Source organism: Castanea sativa, chromosome 5 (assembly GCF_040712315.1).
Source record: "Castanea sativa cultivar Marrone di Chiusa Pesio chromosome 5, ASM4071231v1".
NCBI lineage: Eukaryota > Viridiplantae > Streptophyta > Magnoliopsida > Fagales > Fagaceae > Castanea > Castanea sativa.
Genome location: NC_134017.1, coordinates 8,803,050 through 8,825,122, shown reverse-complemented (window position 1 = coordinate 8,825,122; position 22,073 = coordinate 8,803,050).

The window sequence follows — 22,073 nt, the reverse complement described above, 5'->3', positions numbered from 1 at the left end:
TTAGACTTATAACCATCCAAGTTGAAATTTGGCCATTAAAATCAAGGGCAAAATTCCCTTATGTTACCAGTACTTAAATTCGGGAATTATAATTTTTCCATAGAAAGAGAAATAAACCCATCTATATTTCAAAAGGAGGCAAAGAAGAACCATAGACAATTCGGTATGGCGAAATTTTTGAAATACAAATATATTGAGAAGGAAGATGGTAATTCTTGTAGTATAAACATCTGGTTTTAAACTAAAAACATATACATATTGGAGATTTAATATGCTAATTCGAAAAGGAAAAGCAATGGTGAAAAGTTTCAGAAAACCGAAACAGTATTTGAAGAAGAAAAGAGTACGCTGACCTTTACAAAAATTTTGTTGCAGAGGAGAGATGAGGCAGAGCAGCAGATCAGATGGCGATGGCCGGCCGTTCTTTGTATCGCAGTATCGCCAGGAGTTTTTTTTAGAGAGAGAAAATGTCAAGCGGAGTGATGAGAAGAGATGGCTAGGATTTTTTTAGTTGCAACGTGTTCATTATTTTATTGCTACTGGTTTTTTTTTAATATTAAAAAAAAACACCGCCAAACGGTGCTAAACTTGCCGAACAATATAATGTATCGCTTTTTAAAGTTAAACGTTTCTGAATTTTAGATAGGCAATTATCCTATTTGTCAGTACTTCCTTAATTGTAGAAATCAAATCGGTTATTTAATTTATAACTTTTTTTAAATTGCAGACGTGGCAGGGTTTAAAAAGCCAAGCGTTGTAACGTGTAGCTGCATTTTTTAAAAACTGTATATATGTCTGAATTTTAAATAGGCAGTTATCCTATTCGTCAACACGTCCTTAAATGTAGGAACCAACTTTCTCTTAGCTTCGTCTATTATACATACTAGTGTATTACCCCGTGCATATGCACGGGTACAATTAAAAATAATTGCAATTACACAGTTCAAATTATTCATAGTATTAACCTACACATTTTTTAAATCATACATTTAAAAAAATATTTAATTGGATTTAAATTTTTCGGTTTTTATATCCAATAATTCCCTTGGACATGTGACACAAATTTGGACATCAATTGGATTTGGACTTTTCGATATTTACACTCAATTATTAAGTTGACCCAAAAATTAAAAATTAGATAAGATACATTACGCAAAATCAAGAATCTAATTAAATTTTCTCTAAGCTTAATTTAGATTAAATATTTTGTTTAGCTAATGTCATAAAATTTATAAATTAAAAAAAAACACTTATTAAGAATATCATATTGAATATGTAAATAACTATCACAATCAAATTTATAAATCATTGAATTATAGTTTGTTTTTAATGATATTCGATAACTAATAGGCTAAAAATGTACATATATATTTTTTAAAAATTGTGGTTCTTTGGAAGAACCAACTTGAATCAATTTTTTTTTTTTTTGAGATATAATTCTACTCTGGCTATTGATAAGGAGGAGATCTGAAATAGAATTTTAATAACATTAATTAATTAGAGATTAATAATAAATAGTTTTAGAAGAGTCGTATAATAACACTTATAATTTTCATCAGAATATGATTCTCACAAATAGATTTCTTTTAAGAATTTTATAAGCAAATAAAGTGAATGGTAGCTTTTTCTCAAAAAAAAAAAAAAAAAAAAAAAGGCTGTTGGCAACATCCCTTGTGATGAATAAAAAATATTTCTAGCAATTAAGGTGAAAAAAAATCCCAGCTAAAAGAGAATCTGAGAATATCCTTGGAAGCAATTGGGTAGAGAATTATGGTTGCAGTCGATTTCATGTTCTTTGTCTTAATACTTCTTCATCTAAAGAATTTGATCAAATGAGGCTAAGTTAAAGCCACAAAAGAGTAAAGAAATCAAATTTAGCTCCAACATTGATACGACAATAACAACTATAAAAATTGTTATTGGAAAAAAAAAAAACCATAATAATTATAGCCCATCATCAAGAAAATTTCCTCAAAAGCAAAATTTTTTTAGAAACCACTTTAAAGAAACTATAGAGAGCTTTAATTTCACAATGAAATATTTTAACTATATACAGTTTCATATGATCTAGAGGATAGGTGATTAGAGAGAAAAGCCAATATGTGAAAAGCCAATAGGCAATAACAAAATGCTATTCTAAAAGAGAACCAAATAATAGCATCTAAAATCTACTAAATAAACAAATAGAAATGATGAGAACAAACTTAAAAAGCAAAAATTATAATAATGATTAGAGCACAACTATCATTTAAAATCAATAGTCAAATGGGTCTTCTGAATTAGAACCTAATAGTAAATCTGGTTATCCCCAAATTCATCAAAAACACAAAATTTAAACTCTAACCAACAACCAATCTATCCAAACCTATTGTATCTTAAATTTCAACTAAAATTTTTCTCAAATTTGAATCACACACACAAACCAAAATTCAATAATATCAATTAAAAAAATCAACTGGTACATACAATTCAAAAGAAACCAATACTAAAAAAACTCATTCTTTGCTTCTTTTCGTTTTTCTTCATCATTCAACCTTAATCAAAACCAATAATCCAAATATCTAAATCAAAGACACTCAACCCAAAATGACAACTTAAATCATATTTAACATCAATTTTTCTTTTTCAAAAATATCTGCACTATAGTAGTTCTAGCAGTATATGGGTGGAGGCTGGGCTAAAGGTGGGATGGTGGTTTGACATGGTGGCATCTCTCAGAGGTTTTAAGAAAGACAGAGAGAACAGCTGAACTTGTCAAAGGAGAAGGAGAATCAGAACAGAAGAGGAGCGTCTAAAATCTGAATGCATAAGGTTCGCATAAAACTATAAGGGGAGTCAGGTAATAGGTCTGGAAAAAAAAATTGAAAGACATTAATTCAGATTTAAAAAGTAGAGAAAAAAATGTCGATGTGGAAATTTGTGGAGCTAACTAATGTAGCATCATATTATGAAGTTCACTGAGAGTCAGACGCTTCGGTTTTATAATATATACATATATAGATAGATAGATAAGATAAAATTATTGAACATCATGAAAGCTACACAATTTTGAGAAAAAATATGGATGAATTGATAGAAAATTTCAATGTCATAGTCATAAAACTAAACATTCCCCAGATTTCATCACCAACCAAATGGGCCAACTATACATACCTGACTTACATAGCTGTCTTTATCATCCATGACCACACATAGGTCTCTCTCACTCTCAAAATATACACTTCATTTATCATAATTCTAAAAAACTGCTTTGAATGTTCTGTCCTATGGGGAGCATAAAAAAAAGTATCTCACTTTCCTATTTTTAACACCGTGAGAATCATGAATAGAATTACTAACATAGGTTGATATTGGGCATCAGATTTAATAAGCAAAATACCATTGCCAATAGCAATCTGCAAGATTTTAAAAAAAAATCAGCAAAATGTGAGCTCATCCAAATAAGTAACCTACTGATATGAAATCATGCTCTTGTTGCATATGGTCTCCCAGTCAATTTTCACAATTTTGTTTCTCTACAATCCCCAATAACAAAAGTCACATGTCCTGCAAACCTATCCCATCCTACATTTTTGTTTCTCCAAAGGTTGCAATTGCCAAATCCAATGTCAATTGTCCCTAACCTCCCCATACTTTATTCAAGAAACTCACTTCCAAAGGTGATTTCTTTCCTGCTCAAATCTCCACAATTGCTTACCCAACAAAATTGGGTTAAAAGTATCCAACTTTCTTGCCCATAATCTTTCATTCCAAGCAATCTCAATGACTATAACAACCAAAAAAAAATGATAAATAGCACCAACATAAAGAATAACTTAGAAATCATCAAAAATAAATAGCTCAACATAAGAAAGAATTTAGCCTTTTGAGAGAGAAAGTAACAATTAGACAGCAAGACCCAAGGTTATACACAAACCCAATTGGCAAACACAAATTAAATATACCAATATGAATATGTATGTTGAGCATATATAGGCCAATCCCACATACATATACCTATATAAAACCACAATATTTAAAAAGAAAACCAAATTTCCAAAGAACTAATCTATAAAAATTATTAATCTTAACGAAATATTGATATCACAATTCAAAAAAAAATTAAAAGAAATCTGTTAATAACATTGTACGTGCATAAACAATTGGGTTCCACACATCCAATCCAAAGTTCAGTTTAAGCATTTCTTCAAACACTGGAGTTCCAATAATAATCTGCCATAATTGAAGACCCAAAAGGAAAAAAAAAATGAAACAACGGTGTTCCATTACCGAAAAGAGAGGGAGAAAGATTAGGTACTGTTGTCTATGATGCACCTTTCTTCATATTCATCTGGCCAATCTGATTGCTAAAGATCACAATGTCAACGCTGTTGAAGCTCTTTGTGATGAGCTCTTCAATTGTGTAGTCATGGCACTGCAAGGTTGAAAGATAAGTGGAATGGAAAAATTAATAACAAAACTAAAAGATACATGGAGACCATATCATTTATCTCAAAATCTTTAGTTCATACCTGGAGTTTTGTGAGTTCATTTGAACAATGGTGTAATTGTTAACATCACCGCAAAAGATTGATTCATAATCTATGTACATTGCAGCTCTGGTTGTCCCCATTTACCCAAAACTGCTATTGAACTTCTATCTTAGAAGACCCAAAATATCAAACCTTCACCAAGCTGCCAATGACTAAGATACATCAGTAAAAACTATTTAATCTACAATATATTAAACACAAACTGATATTAATAGAAAATGATGAAAAAGAGAGATAGAAATATGCGTTCATAACACCTAAACGAACTCTAAAAATTGTTCAAACACAAACCCAACGAAAAGAATGACCTAACATACAAACCCATGACCAACATCTACATATGTAAACATATTACTTCAGAATATTTAGAATTGAAGTTTATTTGAGTTGAGGTAAAAAACAATAACAAATCTTATGAAATTCGCAGGTTTAGCTATGAACGATTTAGGTTTAGAAAATATAGAGATCAAGTTTTTGAGTCCCATATTGTTATTTTTAATGATTTGTAAAAAAAAAAAAAAAAAAAGCTAGTTTATCCACCATTCTAAGACTTCAATAACAATGATTTTTGTATTGGGTTTAAAAAAAAAAAAACTAATTTAACAGATTTAGGTATTTAATTGTAGTTTAGAAATAACATCAATTTTTGTTAGGTTTCTGCAACTGGATAACATAGCCCATCTTTGGTAGTAACTCAATTAAATACACTTTCCAACCTCAATCCTAAATCCAAAATAAAAGAAAGCCAACAAATACAAACTATTCTAAGTATGAATTAAAAGCAATGAGAACAGAGCTGAAGTCTAGAACCACATATTTACTACATTCTTGACAAAGTGACCCCCCTTAGCCAAACAAAAAATCTTAAATATTTACATCTCAGCACCAACAAACCAAACAAAGAAAAATATTAAAAATTTCTTATTTATATTTCTGAGATCAATGATTAAACCCATCAAATTTCCTGTCATGCATGGGCTAGAACACAATTTCAAAAAATCATACACTTGAAACTGGTCCTTGCAGTAATAAAAATCTGATAGTGGAAGAACATTAGAAAATTCTATATGGAGCTCAACCATGAAGAACATCTCCTCCAATGCCTCAAGCAATCTCTTCCCTATCTTCAACACTACCAACCACTACAACAACAACCATCAGATTGATAACCTCTAAATAATTGCTCTCTCCATGACCACCCTAAATCTCTTTCACACCATGTTGCTAGCACTGCAATGATATCCATCACCCCTAACTCTATCACCATAGCTATTATCATTAATTTAACGCTTCTCTTATTTACACATGTGCTGAAGAACTATGATTTGTTTTATGCATTGAAACAAAAGGCAAACAAATAAATATAAAAAATAAAAACTTTCAAAAGGGTTAACTAACTGGTGCCTTCACAGAATCTTACCTTTGTGTTGCAAAAAAAAAAGAAAGTGCAATAGTAACACCCTGTAAAAGAGAACTGAACAAAATAAGGCAAAATGACATATTGCACCATACAAATGACATTTTGTCATAAGAAGACTGCTTTTAGCTCATCCCATATGGGTGTCAGTACACTATTATTATTGTTATTGTTATTGTTATTATTCCTAAATAATATCTGCCAGAAACATCATTAGTTCCAGCTAGAATTTCATGATCTTGGCTTTGTTTAAAAAAAAAAATCCAAAATCTTTATCACATAATTAGGTTTTGAATTGTGAAAGATAGAGAAAGAATACAATATCGAAAAAAGTTTCTCTTAAACAATATTAGGATAACTCTGATAATCTTTTAAAACAACTTTTAAAAAAATCAAAACATAATGCAGCAAAAAAACTACTTGGCAATATGGTATTTCTTTCATGGACTAATTGAGAACACTAACATACCATATACGAATGATACATGTTTTTGATAAAGATGTTCACAAAGAACACAATTGAAGGATGATTCTTTCATATCCAAGTGGGAAGCATTTAAGAAACAGGGCACCGAATGTCCAGGACAATATTTCCTAACAACTACAGTGGAGTAATGAAACTGGTGCAATCAATCATATAATTTGTACCATGTTTCTCTGCATATTTTCAATAGATTTTAAAAAGGGACCATTCAGAAACAACAGAGACAAACTCAAAATCAAAGCGACCCAAATATACAAAATTGATTCTAGATACCTAAAACCAATTTATGCCAAGCCAGCTAACATAAACAAAATTTCTAACCAAAATCCCTTAATCAAAACTAAATCTAACCCATCTATTTAAACTAATTAACCAAATCCACAAATATTCACTCTGCAACAGAAACATCAAACAAAATCTGTCATAGAACTAATCTATCATAGGACTAATTTAAAATAGATAAAAATTGAATAGAAAACTGTTAACAATTAGTCATATGCAATAAAAAATTTTAAGAACTTAACACAATTATTTTTTCCTATAATTGAAGCAGTAATTATATGAAAAATTGACAATCAAAATCAAATTAAAAAAAAAAAAATCAAACTTCTTCAATCTCCGTCATGCTCTCGAAGATGTTTGTTTTTCTGTCCTCTAAATTGTATTTAAGAGTGTGGTTTAGACGAAAAAAAAGTAAAAAAGGAAGCTAGATCTTGAATCAAAATCAATTCAATTAAATACCCAAACCTAAGACTAAATCATCTCAAACGTTTAAAGCAATATTAAAAAAAAATACCAATTGATGATGCAAAGAAGATCAGTAGGCTGGATGCTTCGGACTTGAAAGTTGCAATATGATCGCAAGGGTCGCGATTTCCATCATACGAGTCCAGAGAAGGCATTTTGAACTTTGGAGGTAGGGGGTGACTGCTGATGGAAGCCGTGAAGGGGGAGTCCGTTCGGTGAACCATATCATCCACTGGGTTTGCTCGCCTCATGTTTTCCCTCATTTCATCCATGGCTTTTCTCATCTGGTCCATTTCTTTTTCCAAGTGCGGCACCCGTCTTGAAGCGGTACCCCTTGTTTGATCTTCGGACTCTACATTTTCCCCTCCTCCTTCCTGACTTGGGGCCCTTCCCTCCATGTGTCCTTGACGCTGCCTCCTGAGGTTGATCTCCCTATTCAACTCCTGGTTCTGACGTGTCGGCCGCCGCCATAGCGGCAGCCATGGATTGTATGTGCTGAATAGAAGGCGGTTGCATTACAGGTGCTGATCTGCGATCGCGAAGGGGATTGCTGGAGGCATCCCTACTCTCCTGGTGGCCTGGGCTGGTAGCCCTTGATCTTGTTCGAACCATTCAGCCTTTTGTCTGGGATAGAATAACTTTCTTTCCCCACAGACGGCGCCAACTGATGATGCAAAGAAGATCAGTAGGCTGGATGCTTCGGACTTGAAAGGACTACTGGTTGTCTCTACGACCTGAGAAAAGAAATAAAAGCGAATTAAAGGCGACCGGGGCTGCCGGCCAAAAACCCTCCGATGGCAAAGTTAGTTTTTCTCTCTATGTTCATTTTTCACTCCAAAAAAGTTGGAACTCAGATAACATAGAGAGAAAAACTAACTTTGCCATCGGAGGGTTTTTGGCCGGCAGCCCCGGTCGCCTTTGATTCGCTTTTCTTTCTTTTCTCAGGCCGCAGAGACAACCAGTAGTCCTTTCAAGTCCGAAGCATCCTGCCTACTGATCTTCTTTGCATCATCACCAATAAAGGTTTCTGGCGTTCTGATAGGAAGATGTTTGATTTCTCTTTACCAATGCTCTTTCTGAATAACGAACTCACGTTCTCTCTTATTTCTCTATCTTTGCCCTCTCCAAACCTAAATCATATATAACCCTAAATTTCAAAAAATGAAATCAAAACCTAATGTAACCCAAATACCTAAATTAAAATCAATCCAACCAAATTTCTCAAAACTAATTCATATTTCATACCCATACCCAGATCTAAGAAAGAACGAAAAAGAAGAAAAACTTACCGGTGGTAGTTCTCTCTATGTCTGTATCTCAATTCCTGCATGTACCTTTCGGTTACCAGTGCCGATTCTGGTGGCATAATTTTGGCAGGGGAACGGACGGTGGCGGGTGCGAACTCTGTCTCCTTCTCATCTCTGTATTGCAAGTTTTTTTTCGTCCTCTATCTCTGTATCGCAAGCGTTAGTGTTAAGAAAATTCAAAAGGAAGCGAAAAGAGAGAGTATTCATAAGAGGAGAAACTGAAATTAGATTAAGTTTGTACTTTTGATTAGGAATACGGTGATGGCAAAAGATCTGGGTGGTGCCCTTCTCTCTATCTCTGTCTCTCTATTTCTCTCTCTTTTTCTGTCAATCTCTCTCTCCTTTCTCTGTGTAGCAATCTTTGTTTTTTGTTGCAGAGGACGAACTAAGTCTTTCAGTTTTCACTGTTACAGAAAACGAACAGACTCTTTTTTTTATTTTCTTTTTTCGCTTCCTTTTGGATTTTCTTTTTTCGTATGTTTGTTGGTGCGGAAGACGGTATTCTGATCTGCGTGAGTTGCAGCGAAGAGATTAAAATCAGAGTCTGGAACACGGTATTGTGATCTGTGTGGCTAGGGAGTTATTACAAAGAAGAGGCGGAAGTCAGAGTGAAAAATGGGGTTTGCGTCTTGGGGCTTGCGGTTTTTGTTTTTATAAATAAACGTTTAATGAAAGCGGGCAAAAAACGCTTAATGAAAGTGAGTCTCCAGACGCACTGTCCGGCCTTTTTTGGCTTAGTGCTGGTTTGGATCCAGCTTATTATTGCTGCGTCCGCGTTTTTTTTTTTTTTTTTTTTTTTTTTTTTTTTCTTCTGCTGCGGGGGACAAGCGCGTAGTGTGTACATTGTGTACATACTGTGCGTGCACTGTTCATGTACGTTTTTAGCAATTTTTTATTAAAAATGGATCCCGCAGTACTATTTACACATTTAAAAAAAAATTTGCTACAGTGTTTTCAGTTTTCAGTTTTCAACAATAAATTCTATCCAAACGAACCCTTAAGTGTCAACACCTCCTTAATTGTGGTAAAAAATTTCTCCTTTTATATATAATAAAAAGCCAAGCATGGTAACGTATGATTATTTTTTTAAAAATTATATATGTGTCTGAATTTTAAATAGGCAGTTATCCTATTTGTCAACACGTTCTTAAATGTAAGAATCAACTTTCTTTCAGTTTCGTCTATATATATATATATATATATATATGTATATATATATATATATATAGATATTGATGTTTCAAAATGTTATTAATTATCATGAATAGAAAATACTAATATAAGTATATAACAAACAAAATTCATATTATGTAGTCACTTTGATGACATTGAGCTGAGGCATAAATTCTATTTATCAGGTTAGCATGTTTTATCCATAAGATGATAATTGACGAAAAAGGCTATTTTCAAAACTATTTAAATTGAAGGTGTATAGACTATAGACTAAATTAAAACATTTAGAATTTTAAGAACAGAAACTGGAGGATGAAGTAAAAATATATTTTTACAAACGTCAAAAACTAAAAGAACTGGAGGATGAAGTAAAAATATATTTTAAGTAGAGAAAAAAATGGAAACATGATCTTTTGGAATACATATGCTCATGTTTGAACTTTCATTCCAACTAAAAGCACAAAGGTAGGAATCAAAAGAGAATTACATAGTTGGCTAGCTTAGAAAGTAGCCAATATATTACATAAATCAGGAATTATCGTTAATTGAAGACCTCACAACCTGCTATGTCACTTTGAAAAAAAATTACAATTTAATCTATTAACTAATAGCCATTGCAGTCTCCCATCTTAGACACGATTCCATCCATTCTGGTTCGTTCAACAAATTTGCTTCTTTGCACTTGTAAAGATCTTAGATACCAACCAACAGAGAAAGCGAATTAAGTGAATTAGAAGCACAACAAGAATCAAACAAAGCAGAACACCAATTGGTACGAACATCAGATACCCAAGTTGTTCTCTAATTTTTTATGGGATAAGCAAGGCGAAAGCCAGTACGTATGTTATGCCCAGGAATGTGAGAGTGGTACACATGGCAAGTGTCAAGATGACCATAAAACATTTATTCGTAAGAGGGAATCCACTCATAAGCAAAAAGATGACACAGAGAGATGCAGTAAAAGCAATGGAGTTGCAAATTAAGTAACAAAGGAACACGAATTCTAAATCGCCATACCCAAACACCAAACTTCCAGCTACACATTTGGCTTCGTTGCTACATGCAATAGATTCATTAGTACCCTTTATATCAGTTTGCCAAACTCCGCCCGGGGGGCTGAGTGCAGGTTGGTAAGTAATCGTTGTGATCACAGTGGCCACCACTATTAAATAACCACGCATTTGTTCTATCCATTCGCTGAATGGTGCTGATTTCCCTGATTCATGGTGACCAGTTGCTGGATCTCCTTCGACCTCTGTTTTACTCATGATCAATTCTCTTTTAGGACTTGCTACTACTCTCTCTGTCTCTCTTGCTCTCTATTATCTTTGTGATTGTAGAAGGAACAGCATACAAAGAGATTTATAGCACTTGCCCTCGTCCTGTAACCCATAGTGGGTTCATGCATGAATGACATGGAAAGTGGATAATGTCATATTGGAGTTGGACAATGACGTCAAACGCTGGTCAACAAAAAAGAGATTTTGTTTTAAATTTTATTTTGAAATTTATAAATTTTAGACACTAGTATTTTAGTTGGACTAGGATTTAATTTCTTTGTAACTTAGATAATAGAGTTATACTTAAACTAATGACGCACCATCTTTCCAGTAAATAAAAGTGATTTAAAAAACAAAAGAGATTGATCATGTGGTTGAGGAGGGTTTTTTTTTTTTTTTTTTTTTTTTTCATTCTTATGAACATATATTATATATTATGCTATATAAAAAAAAAAAAGTTTGGTCGTGTATCAAAAAACAAAGTTTGCTCTAGATGTTGTAATTGTGCTAAGTGATTAGAGAATATATTAGTATAATGTTAGACTATTTGTTTTTTGTTGACCAGTGGTTGGGCAATAATAGAGACAAGTTACAGGAAAAAAAATGTAAAGTTAGAAAAAGTTTTTTGGAGCTAGTGCTAAATAAAATGGCAGAAATGCCATTTTCGTCCTTACATGTTAACTTTTTTTCCATTTTAGTCTCTACTTTTATATTTCACCATTTTAAGTCCTTAAACGAAAAAAATGTTATATTTTAGTCCTTATCGTTAGTTATTTAACAGAAATATCTTACGTGGTAAATAGAGTGCACTGTTGATACAGTAAATGTTGATGTGTCCATTACAATAATATTAAAAAAAATTATTTGGCTTTTAAAGAATGCGACATCAGCAATTTAATTTAATGTTTTTTTTAGATCCACATCAGATAAAAATAATAAAACAAACTCTAACCTTCTTTTTTTTAAAAAGAAAAAGAAAAGAAAATAGTTAAATTATTTCTTTTTTCTTTTTTTTGGAAGAACATGAAAAAGTCAGAACATGTATTCTTCATTTTCACTGATGTTTAACTTATATGTCAAAATAGTCTGTAATGTTTCAAACGGGTAAATTTACTACTTAACCTTATGATAGTATCTTCAAATAGTTTGTGCCGTTTAATGGTTGATGGGGAAAGCTAATGTATAGTTCAAAGTGAAAGTAAGATATTATATTTTATGCCACTGAGTTGCTATGTGCTCTCTCTTTCCTTTTCTTTTCTTTTTTAATAAATTCTCACTCAACTTAAATCCCAGCACCTGATGAGTTAGTTGATAGAGACGACCATTTAAAAACATAAGTAGACTGATTGAGAGAGGACGGAGAGGGTGATGAGATATTGCGACTGATAAATTTGCGATGGTGAAGCCAACCAATAAAGTCGATGGCAAGGATTCAGCAAAAAAAACAAAAAAGTCGATGGCGAGGCCCAACAAGGCTGGGATTGATGGATTTCAAGAAGATTTGGGAAAATATCTCTCTCTCAAATCTGTAAAGTGTGGAATATCTTTTAAATTAAACTAGTACGTAGCCCGTGTTACCACATGGGAGTAGATATAATTAAATAAGACAATAAAAAAAATTTGCATTTTATTAGTTAAGTGTTACCATTGGTTTTTATTTTATTTTATTAATCATGAGTTTATTTGTGTTTAAAAGGCTTAGTTATGGCTTATCAACTAGGGCTTACTTGTAATTGCTTATAAATAATTGGCATAAGAGTGGTTTGTGTGTATAGGTGGATTGTACGTTGGGCATATAGGAAATGCTGTTTGTATTGTCTATCTTCTAACTTAGATGAGTATAGTTTGATAAAATTTGTATAACTGATTTCTGAGAGGTATGTGATGTGTGATGTGTGATCAGTGGATGGTTTACTTTTATTTTATTATTATTATTGTGTGGTTCCACATGAGTATGGTTCAGTGTCATCACAGTGACATAAACTATGCTTTGGACAAGAAAGATTGTGCTTTATTATTTAGTAGGTATTGTTTGGTAGATTAGATGCAGAAATTTGGAGATTTTAAGTTACAAATGATGGTTCTAATTTATAATTTAGCAAACTTTATTAGAAAATACAGATGATTCAAACTTTATGGTTCTAGCATGTAACTCTATGCATATACATGAATATACTTAAAAAATACACATTAAGATGCATAGTATAATTCTTATATATATAATTTAAATACTATTGATATATAATCATTCTTATATTTTGTTAGTTCTTTAAAAATCTTGTAAGAATATTATTAGGTAGAAAATGTAAATTGTACATATTGTTTTTTTTTTAATTTATTAATTCTTAATTTTTGATATTGTGAAGCACTTTTTTTTAATCTTTTTTTGCTTGCTTATTTTCTAAGTGATAATTGCCTGCTTCATAATGTTTTTTTAATTATTTATTTATAGGAAAACTTCATATGATGTAACGAAATTGTTTTATTAATTTGGATTAAAAAAAATGAAATCAATATTTAAAATGAATATATAAGTTAGAATAATATTATTATAAACGTATTTGCCTGCTTGTTTTCTAATTAATATTTTTCTGCTTAATTTTACGTAAACTTCACAATGTTAATAAGAAATTCTGAAGAAAAAAAATGTATATAAAAAAAAAAGCATTCAAATTTTGAATGTCACTTTTTCCCCATAAAAAATGAAGATAAACCTTGTAAAACACTGTACTGATAAATATTACATAGTAAGAAATGTAAAGCAATGAACACAGCTGGGATTGCAATGTAATTTTCTACAATTAATACTAGACACGAGCCAAATATTACTCTAGTAGTTGGCAAAGCAAAAGAAGCAGCCACTGCAAAATCCCCCCTATGACCTCTAAAAACCAATTCGTCTGAGAGGGGGAGAAAGAGAATTGTAGATGTTAGAGCTATGAAATAATAAAACATAACAAACAAATTTCAGTTGAATATAACTTTGACAATAATATTGGTTAATTCGGTGGTTCTGAATTCTAACACATAGAACCAAGTCAAACAAAGGAATAAATTAACTTGCATAGCATACAAAACTAACAAAAAAAATCAAATGGAGCAAATAATGCTTAGCCCAAAAACACATAACAAAAGTTTTCCAGACTCAAACATGCTAGTAGTATAGCTTAAAGACTTTTAGTAAGCAATCAAAAAGGAAGAAGCACCAAAAATTAACCTCCCAACCCTCTCATATTTTACATCATAATGATATAATAGGTACATTCAAAACAGGATTGGCAGGGAAAGTTGAAAAGGTATATATGTCTCATTCAAACTCAATTTCTTCATGTGGGTTTGGTTGGAAGAAAAGAAGGAAATTATATGGCCAATAAACATTAACATAAAGGAACTGGAAAAACGGGGGGGGGGGGGGGATTAATTTTTGGTGCCAGACAAATTTACCGATAATAATAATCAAATTGATCAGTTAACACAAATTTTCTATGCGAATTGTCCAAAGCTCAAACCTATGAATATGACCAGCAATACATGCAACATTAATCATAGAAAAACTAATATATAAATATATTATTCAAAAACAAAATTTCACAAAAAGAAAGGAAAATGTTTACTCACCTTTTCTTAGGAGTATGTGCTTTGTTTTGTTAATGGAGACTCTACTCTTTTTTTTTTTTTTTCGTCATACCACTAAAAAAAACGATTGCATGAATCGCAACCCAAATTGGGGAAAAAATAAGAATATGAAAGCAAGGGAGATAGAGAGAAACTACCTTCAATGCCTTTAAAAACTTAGAGCAAAGATTATGCATTTGAGAGATAGACGAAAGCTAAATGTGAGGATCTATGCGAGAGTGAAAGTTTGTGTTAGTTTTAACTTTTAAGTGGTGGAGGCGTATGATTTTATTTTATTTTATTTTTTTTGTGGAAAATGTGGTTGAATGTTTCTAGAAGGTTGTATGTTTATGCTTATATGAACAATGAATGGGATGGTAGGGATTTTTATAGTGTGCAAGTTAAATGTTTTTTCTTAGGTGAATGAACTTGATCATTGTGGTTTTCTAACTTCCATGTTAGGTGTTAATATATGCACAAAAATTTAAAATTTTAGATAAGATACATGATGCAAAATTAACTATCCAATTTAGAATTTAAATTATATTTTCTATCAACTTTGATTTAAAAAAAAAAAAATATATATATATATATATATAATTCCTTTGGCACAAAAATTAAGAAAGGATTTTAGAGTGATTGGGATTGATCTTAAAAAAAAAAAAAAAAAAAACGTGAAGAGCCAAGAGACAGAGAGAGTCATTAAAGACTCCTAAGTGATTTGAGGAAATCTGTATATTTATGTATGGTGTAGTCTTCACTTGACACCTAAATTTAGAAAAATCTATTGGGACACATGGCTCAAAATTAGAACTCTAATTTAAAATTCTAATTTGAGTTTCTCTCTGCTTCACCTATATTATATATATATATATATATATATATATATATATATATATATTTCTATATAACTATATATTTGAATTTAATTGAAAAATCTAATGTAATGTACTTAAGATATTGTACATAAATTTTACCCTATTTAAAAATATTTTAAAAAATCCTTAGCATCATCTAATTGATGAAAAATGTTGGCATATATAGTAAATGAAATTCATGAAACTGAGGTCACTTTGACGATGTGGAGCCTGTAATGTGACAAAAATTCTATTTACCATACCAACATTTTTCATCCATAAGATGACAGTATAAGGACATTTTTAAATGATTTTGAAAGTATGAAGAAATATTTTACTGTATAAGAATGGGTTTGAAATAAGAGTAAAGGTGGAAGACCAAATTTTTAATTTTTTAGCATAGAACTAATGGTTTCCTTTTTACTATTAAGTACAAACGAAAAATTGCATTTTATTGCTCAGTGACAATAGTTTTATTTGTATTGTTACTGAATTAATTGCTTGTATTGTTATTTAAAGTATTTTAAAAAAAGTACCAAACATAACTTCTAAGGCATACTATGTCTATGAAGGACTCCCTCCTGGGGTAAGAAATGAGACCCAATATTGCCCAATACTTTGTCCATTAACCCAAACTTCCCCTTTTCCCATAGAACCAAGGTTTAATGCAACAGGGTCATTTCCTTTGGGTGCATCAAATTGAGTCTATAAAGACAATCCATGAAGATAAGGTTAGTGTTGATTAAGTATACATAAATAGTTCAGGCAAGAATAATTAGCATGATTAGAGTTTATACCTTATACCTTGTAGCATGACAAAGCATTTGCAGAATTTATACCTTGTACCATGTGAGTCTTTGATGATTAGAGTTTCCAAACCTTTTCCATTGAATATTACTTGACCCTTATTCTGTGTGAATATTTAATTTCTCTCCTAACAGCCCAACCTTCATGAAATTATTGCATGGAATTAGCTAGTTCGAGATCATAATCTCTTTAGTTATAAACTTTGTAGATGAAAAATGGGTTATGACAATCTTTGAGTGAGCACTTGATATGAAAGAATAATATGAAAATATAATTTGTGGATAAATAAAGCATTACAGATTGAAAATACAAATATAAATATAAGAAATAAACCTAGTATCCCCGTGTATAGTTTGTGAAATCTTTGGCATCATTTTTGTTTAGTATTCTTACTCTACGTAATCCAGTAACTCTTCTCTCAAAAAATGATCCTAAGTCCTTCATGCCACAAATAAAAAGTAACTCAATACAATTTTTGAACTCAAAAGCATATATATAAGGTAAATGTTACATAATATATACTGATGGGGATGAAACAATAAAGGCATGACTAGATGCAATTTTCTGAAAAATGGAATCTAACGAAAACTTAATTCTCCTCATTCTCCTTTTTCTTGATAAACATATTATTACAATATGTTGCCTTTAAAAACTCAGAGCAAAGATTATGCATTTGAGAGATAGAAGAAAGTTAAATGTGAAGATCTATGGGAGAGTGAAAGTTTGTGTTAGTTTTAACTTTTAAGTGGTGGAGGCATAGGAATTTTTTTTGGTGTGGAAAATGTGGCTGAATGTTTCTAGAAGGTTGTATGTTTATGCTTATATGAACAATGAATGAGATGGTAGGGATTTTTATAGTGTGCAAGTTAAATGTTTTTGCTTAGGTGAATGAACTTGATTATGGTAGTTTTCTTACCTCCATGTTTGGTGTTAATGCATGCACAAAAATTTAAAATTTTAGATAAGATACATGATGCAAAATTAACTACCCAATTTAGAATTTAAATTATATTTTCTCTCAACTTTGATTTTATAAATATAAATATATAAATATATATATATATATATATATATATATATAATTCCTTTGGCACAAAATTAAGAAAGGATTTTAGAGTGATTGGGATTGATGTGAAAAAAAAAAAAAATAGTGAAGAGCCAAGAGACAGAGAGAGTCAGTGAAGACTCCTACGTGATTTGAGGAAATCTGTATATGTATGTATGGTGTGGTCTTCACTTAACACCTAAATTTAGAAAAATATATTGGGACACATGGCTCAAAATTAGAATTCTAATTTTTAATTCTAATTTGAGTTTCTCTCTGTTTTACCTATTATATATATATATATATATATATATATATATATATATATATATATATATTAATCATAATTGACATTCTCCAATCATCTCAAATCAAACTAAAAAAAGCAAAAAGAAAATGGAATTGCACGAGGGAAAAAAAAAAAAAAACAACAACAAAAATCAAAGGAAATATTTTGTCCAAAAATATACAAAATCCTAAATAGAAATTATCCATACAGAAAAATAAAGATACAAGAACCAACCGTCCAAAAATTCCAAACAAAATAGAAATTTGGATATGAATAAATTGCAATTTAACATCAAAAAATCTAGGTCAAACTCAATTCATATCTCAATTTCACAACATGCTAAAATGGTTAATTATAAGTGATGGATATTTTCTACCTATTACTTTTATATAGACTCATCACCTTTTTGTCAATTACCTATGCATAGGTGACTATTTTGATGATATTGGGTGTGTCCATAGTGTAGTACAGTATTTATTTTGCGCCGGGGGGAGGGAGGGGGAGGGGGAATTTGAAGAGATGACTTGAAATTTATTAAGGATGGCATCATGTATTTTAGATAAAATCACGATAAATTTTACAAACTATCAAATTCTCATGCAACCAATATAATCTGAATATCAAGAAGATAAAACAAAACATACATTTTAGCCTCTCCCTCTCTTATGCTGCCTTTCCATGTTTCAGTAACCCCGCAAGAGAGTGAACTTGACATGCCGTTGTGAACTAGAAAGCAAACTTTACCCTATGTTTGGAAGTTTGGAATGTGAGGAGAGTAGAGGGGAGGAGAATAGTTCAAACCCCTCCAAATCCCTACAAATCTCTCCTCCTCGTTTCTAAAAAAAATTTAAATAAGGTAATTTAATTACTCTCCTTCCCTCTACTCTACTCTTTCTCTTTCCCCCAACATCCAAACACAACATTAATCTTTGATATGCAAACTTCCCAATTGGAGTAGGAAGTGAACTATGTACTAATTTATAGTGTTTTTAACCCCTAGCCCTTAATCTTTTTCCTTATAAGAGCAAACCTTATCTGGAGAAACGAAAAGAGAAACGAAAATGACAAATATATAATACCGTCTTTGTTCAAAAAAGATCATCTCTCACTTTCAAATAAAAAGGACAGCATCAAAATTTAAATTATTTAATGTTGTTAGGCTATGATAAATCTATTTTCTTTGTGCAGTTGGGAGTGTCATATTATCAACTTTAGAAAGCATAGGTCCTATTAATTCCTCCAAATGTAAAGAGATGATTTCCCCTAAATAGAATCATATTAATTTCAAGAAGTTTGCACAATAATTGTTCAGCAGTTCTAATTGAATTATCATATACGAGCGTCCTTATATGTAGATTTAGCAAAAACAGAGGAGAGGAGAGGAGAGCTGAGGAAAGGGATTAAAATAGATATTCTTGTGTAATGCATGGATCACACCACTACTACTTCAATAATATATTATTATGAATACCCCAAATTAAAATTTTATATTAAAAGAAATATATTTTAAAAATATTATTGGACCTTTAGTGAGCTATATGAAATTTTAAAAGAGTTTCATCTAATATGATTAGAAGTGTGTATATATATATATATATACACACACACACACAAAATTATAATAGATTATCGAAATTGTTAATATAACTTTTTAATTTCATGAATTTTTTTAAAACAAAACTTTAATTGGAGTAAATTTTTTAAAAGTTAGCAAACGTATTTTTGCTTAAAGTGAGTTATAGTCGGAGTAGAATTTTAAATTTTTTAAAATTTAGTTTATAAGCTTTTAAGTTAAGTGAACTATCATAATTAATGAGAATTTAACAATTTGTTGGAGGGAGAAAATAATCACTTAGCACAACCACAACATCTAGAGCAAACTTTTTTTTTTTGATACAAGACCAAACTTTTTTTATATAGCATAATATATAATATATGTTCATAAGAATGAAAAAAAAAAAAAAAAAAAAACCATCTCAACCATATGATCGATCTCTTTTTTTTTTTTTTTAATAAATTTAATTTACTAGAAATATGGTGCATCATTATTTTAAGTATAACTTTATTATCTAATTTACAAGAAATTAAATCCTAGTCCAACAAAAATTCTAGTGTCAAAAATTTATAAATTTCAAAATAAAATTTAAAACTTAGTGTATTTATATCAACCATTTATCATAATTTTATATTTTACTATATATAACAAAACCTGCACACTTCGTGTGTTCCTTTCAAGACCCCTTCCTTTTTACTTTAAAAAATTCATGACAAAACTTTTGTCTTTGCTAGATGTAGACTTTTAACTTCGATGAGGTAAGGAAATATTACAAATGCGAAGGGTCCATTTACCATAGAAACGACGTGGAGAAAGAGTCCTAAATAGTTCCAATTTTTTTCCAACCAGATAAGGTTGAATGATTGAGGTCCTATGCATACCAATTCAAATACATTTTATGTGCAGGGACGGACCCAGAATTTCAAGCTGAGGAAGGGGCAGAGATAAGCGAAATTTTTTTTTCAAATATGTATTCATATAGTATTAGTAAACTATCAACTAAGACAAATACCCAAAAATCATTGTTTCTTAATATATTAAAATACAATCATCTACCAACCGAAACAAAAGACACAAAACACTATTGGAACATCGACATTTTTCGGAATTGGGGAATGAATATTTTCTAGAATTGGAACATCCACATTTTCTGGAATTGGAATAGCAACATTAGTTGTTGGCAATCCTACGTTGACTTCTGAAGAATTTGAATATTTTCTTTTAAAAAAATCAAACATTGTAGTTCATTTTTTCATGATCTACAAATAAAATAAGAATCATATATATTATATCACAAACGATTGTTGTTACTAACTAAAGACAAATACTAGAATCTAGGTAATATGCATGACGCATTTAATTATAAATTTATTATTTCTCACATCTTTTCAATTTATAAATTTATCTAATTTAGCATTATGAGTTAACAATATGTGCAAGTGAATCGCTGGTATATTCTTAAATTTGTGTGACAATTTTCTATATTGTATTATATGATTTTTTTTTGTCTTTTGTTTTTGGTCTTTGCCTTTATTTATCTCTTTGTCTTTGTCTTGTCTCCATATTTCTGAAACTCACGGACTCACCCAATCCCACTACCGACACTATGATTTTAATAGGCAGAAATACCATTTTCGTCTTTACATTTTGACCATATTCTCATTTTGGTCCCTACTTTTTTATTTTACCGCTTTTAGTCCCGAAATTAAAAAAAAAAAAGTTCTATTTTGGTCTCTACCGTTATTCATTTAACAGAAATATTTTACGTGGTAAACAGAATGCACTGTTGGCATAGTAAATGTTGATGTACTCATTACAATAATATTAAAAAAAAATTATTTGGTTTTCAAAAAATGTCACATCAGCCATTAAATTTTTTTTTTTTAAGCCACATCAGATAAAAATAATAAAACAAATTCTTACCTTCTTATTTATTTTAAAAAAGAAAAGAAAATAGTTAAATTAGTTTTTTTTTTCTTTTTTCTTTTTGAAGAACGTGAAAAAGTTAGAAAATGTGTTCTTCATTTTCTGTGATATTTAATTACCTTATATGTCAAAATAGTCTGTAATGTTTCAAATGGGTAAATTTACTACTTAATCTTATGATATATATATATATATATATATATATATATATATATTTTTTTATGAACACTTAACCTTATGATAGTATCTTCAAATATATAGTTTTTGCCGTTTAATGGTTGATGGGGAAAGCTAATGTATAGTTTACAGTGAAAGTAAGATATTATATTTTATGCCACTGAGTTGCTATGCGCTCTCTCTTCCCCTTTTTTTTAATAAATTCTCACTCAACCTAAATCCCAGCACCTGATGAGTCAGTTGATAGAGACGACCATTTAAAAACATAAGTAGACTGATTGAGAGGGGACGGAAAGGGCGATGAGATGGTGCGACTGATAAATTTGCGATGGTGAAGCCAGCCAATAAAGTCGATGGCGAGGATTCAGCAAAAAAAGAAAAGAAAAAAAAAAGGGTTGATGGCGAGGCCCAACAAGGCTGGGATCGATAGATTTCAAGAAGATTTGGGAAAATATCTCTCTCTCTCTCTCTCTCTCTCTCTCAAATCTGTAAAGTGTAGAATATCTTTTAAATTAAATTAATCATAATTGGACATTCTTCAATCATTTTACAAACTATCAAATTCTCTTAAAAACCCTATGCAACCAATATAATCTGAATATTAAGAAGAAAAAACAAAACATATAGCCTCTCACTCGCTTATGCTGCCTTTCCATGTTTCAGTAACCCCGCAAGAGAGTGAACTTGACATGCCGACATGCCATTGTGAACTAGGAAGCAAACCTTACCCTATGTTTGGAAGTTTGGAGTGTGAGGAGAGTAGAGGGGAAGAGAGTAGTTCAAACCCATCAAAATCCTTACAAATCTCTCCTGCTCCTTTTTAAAAAAACATCCAAATAAAATAATTTAATTACTTTCATTC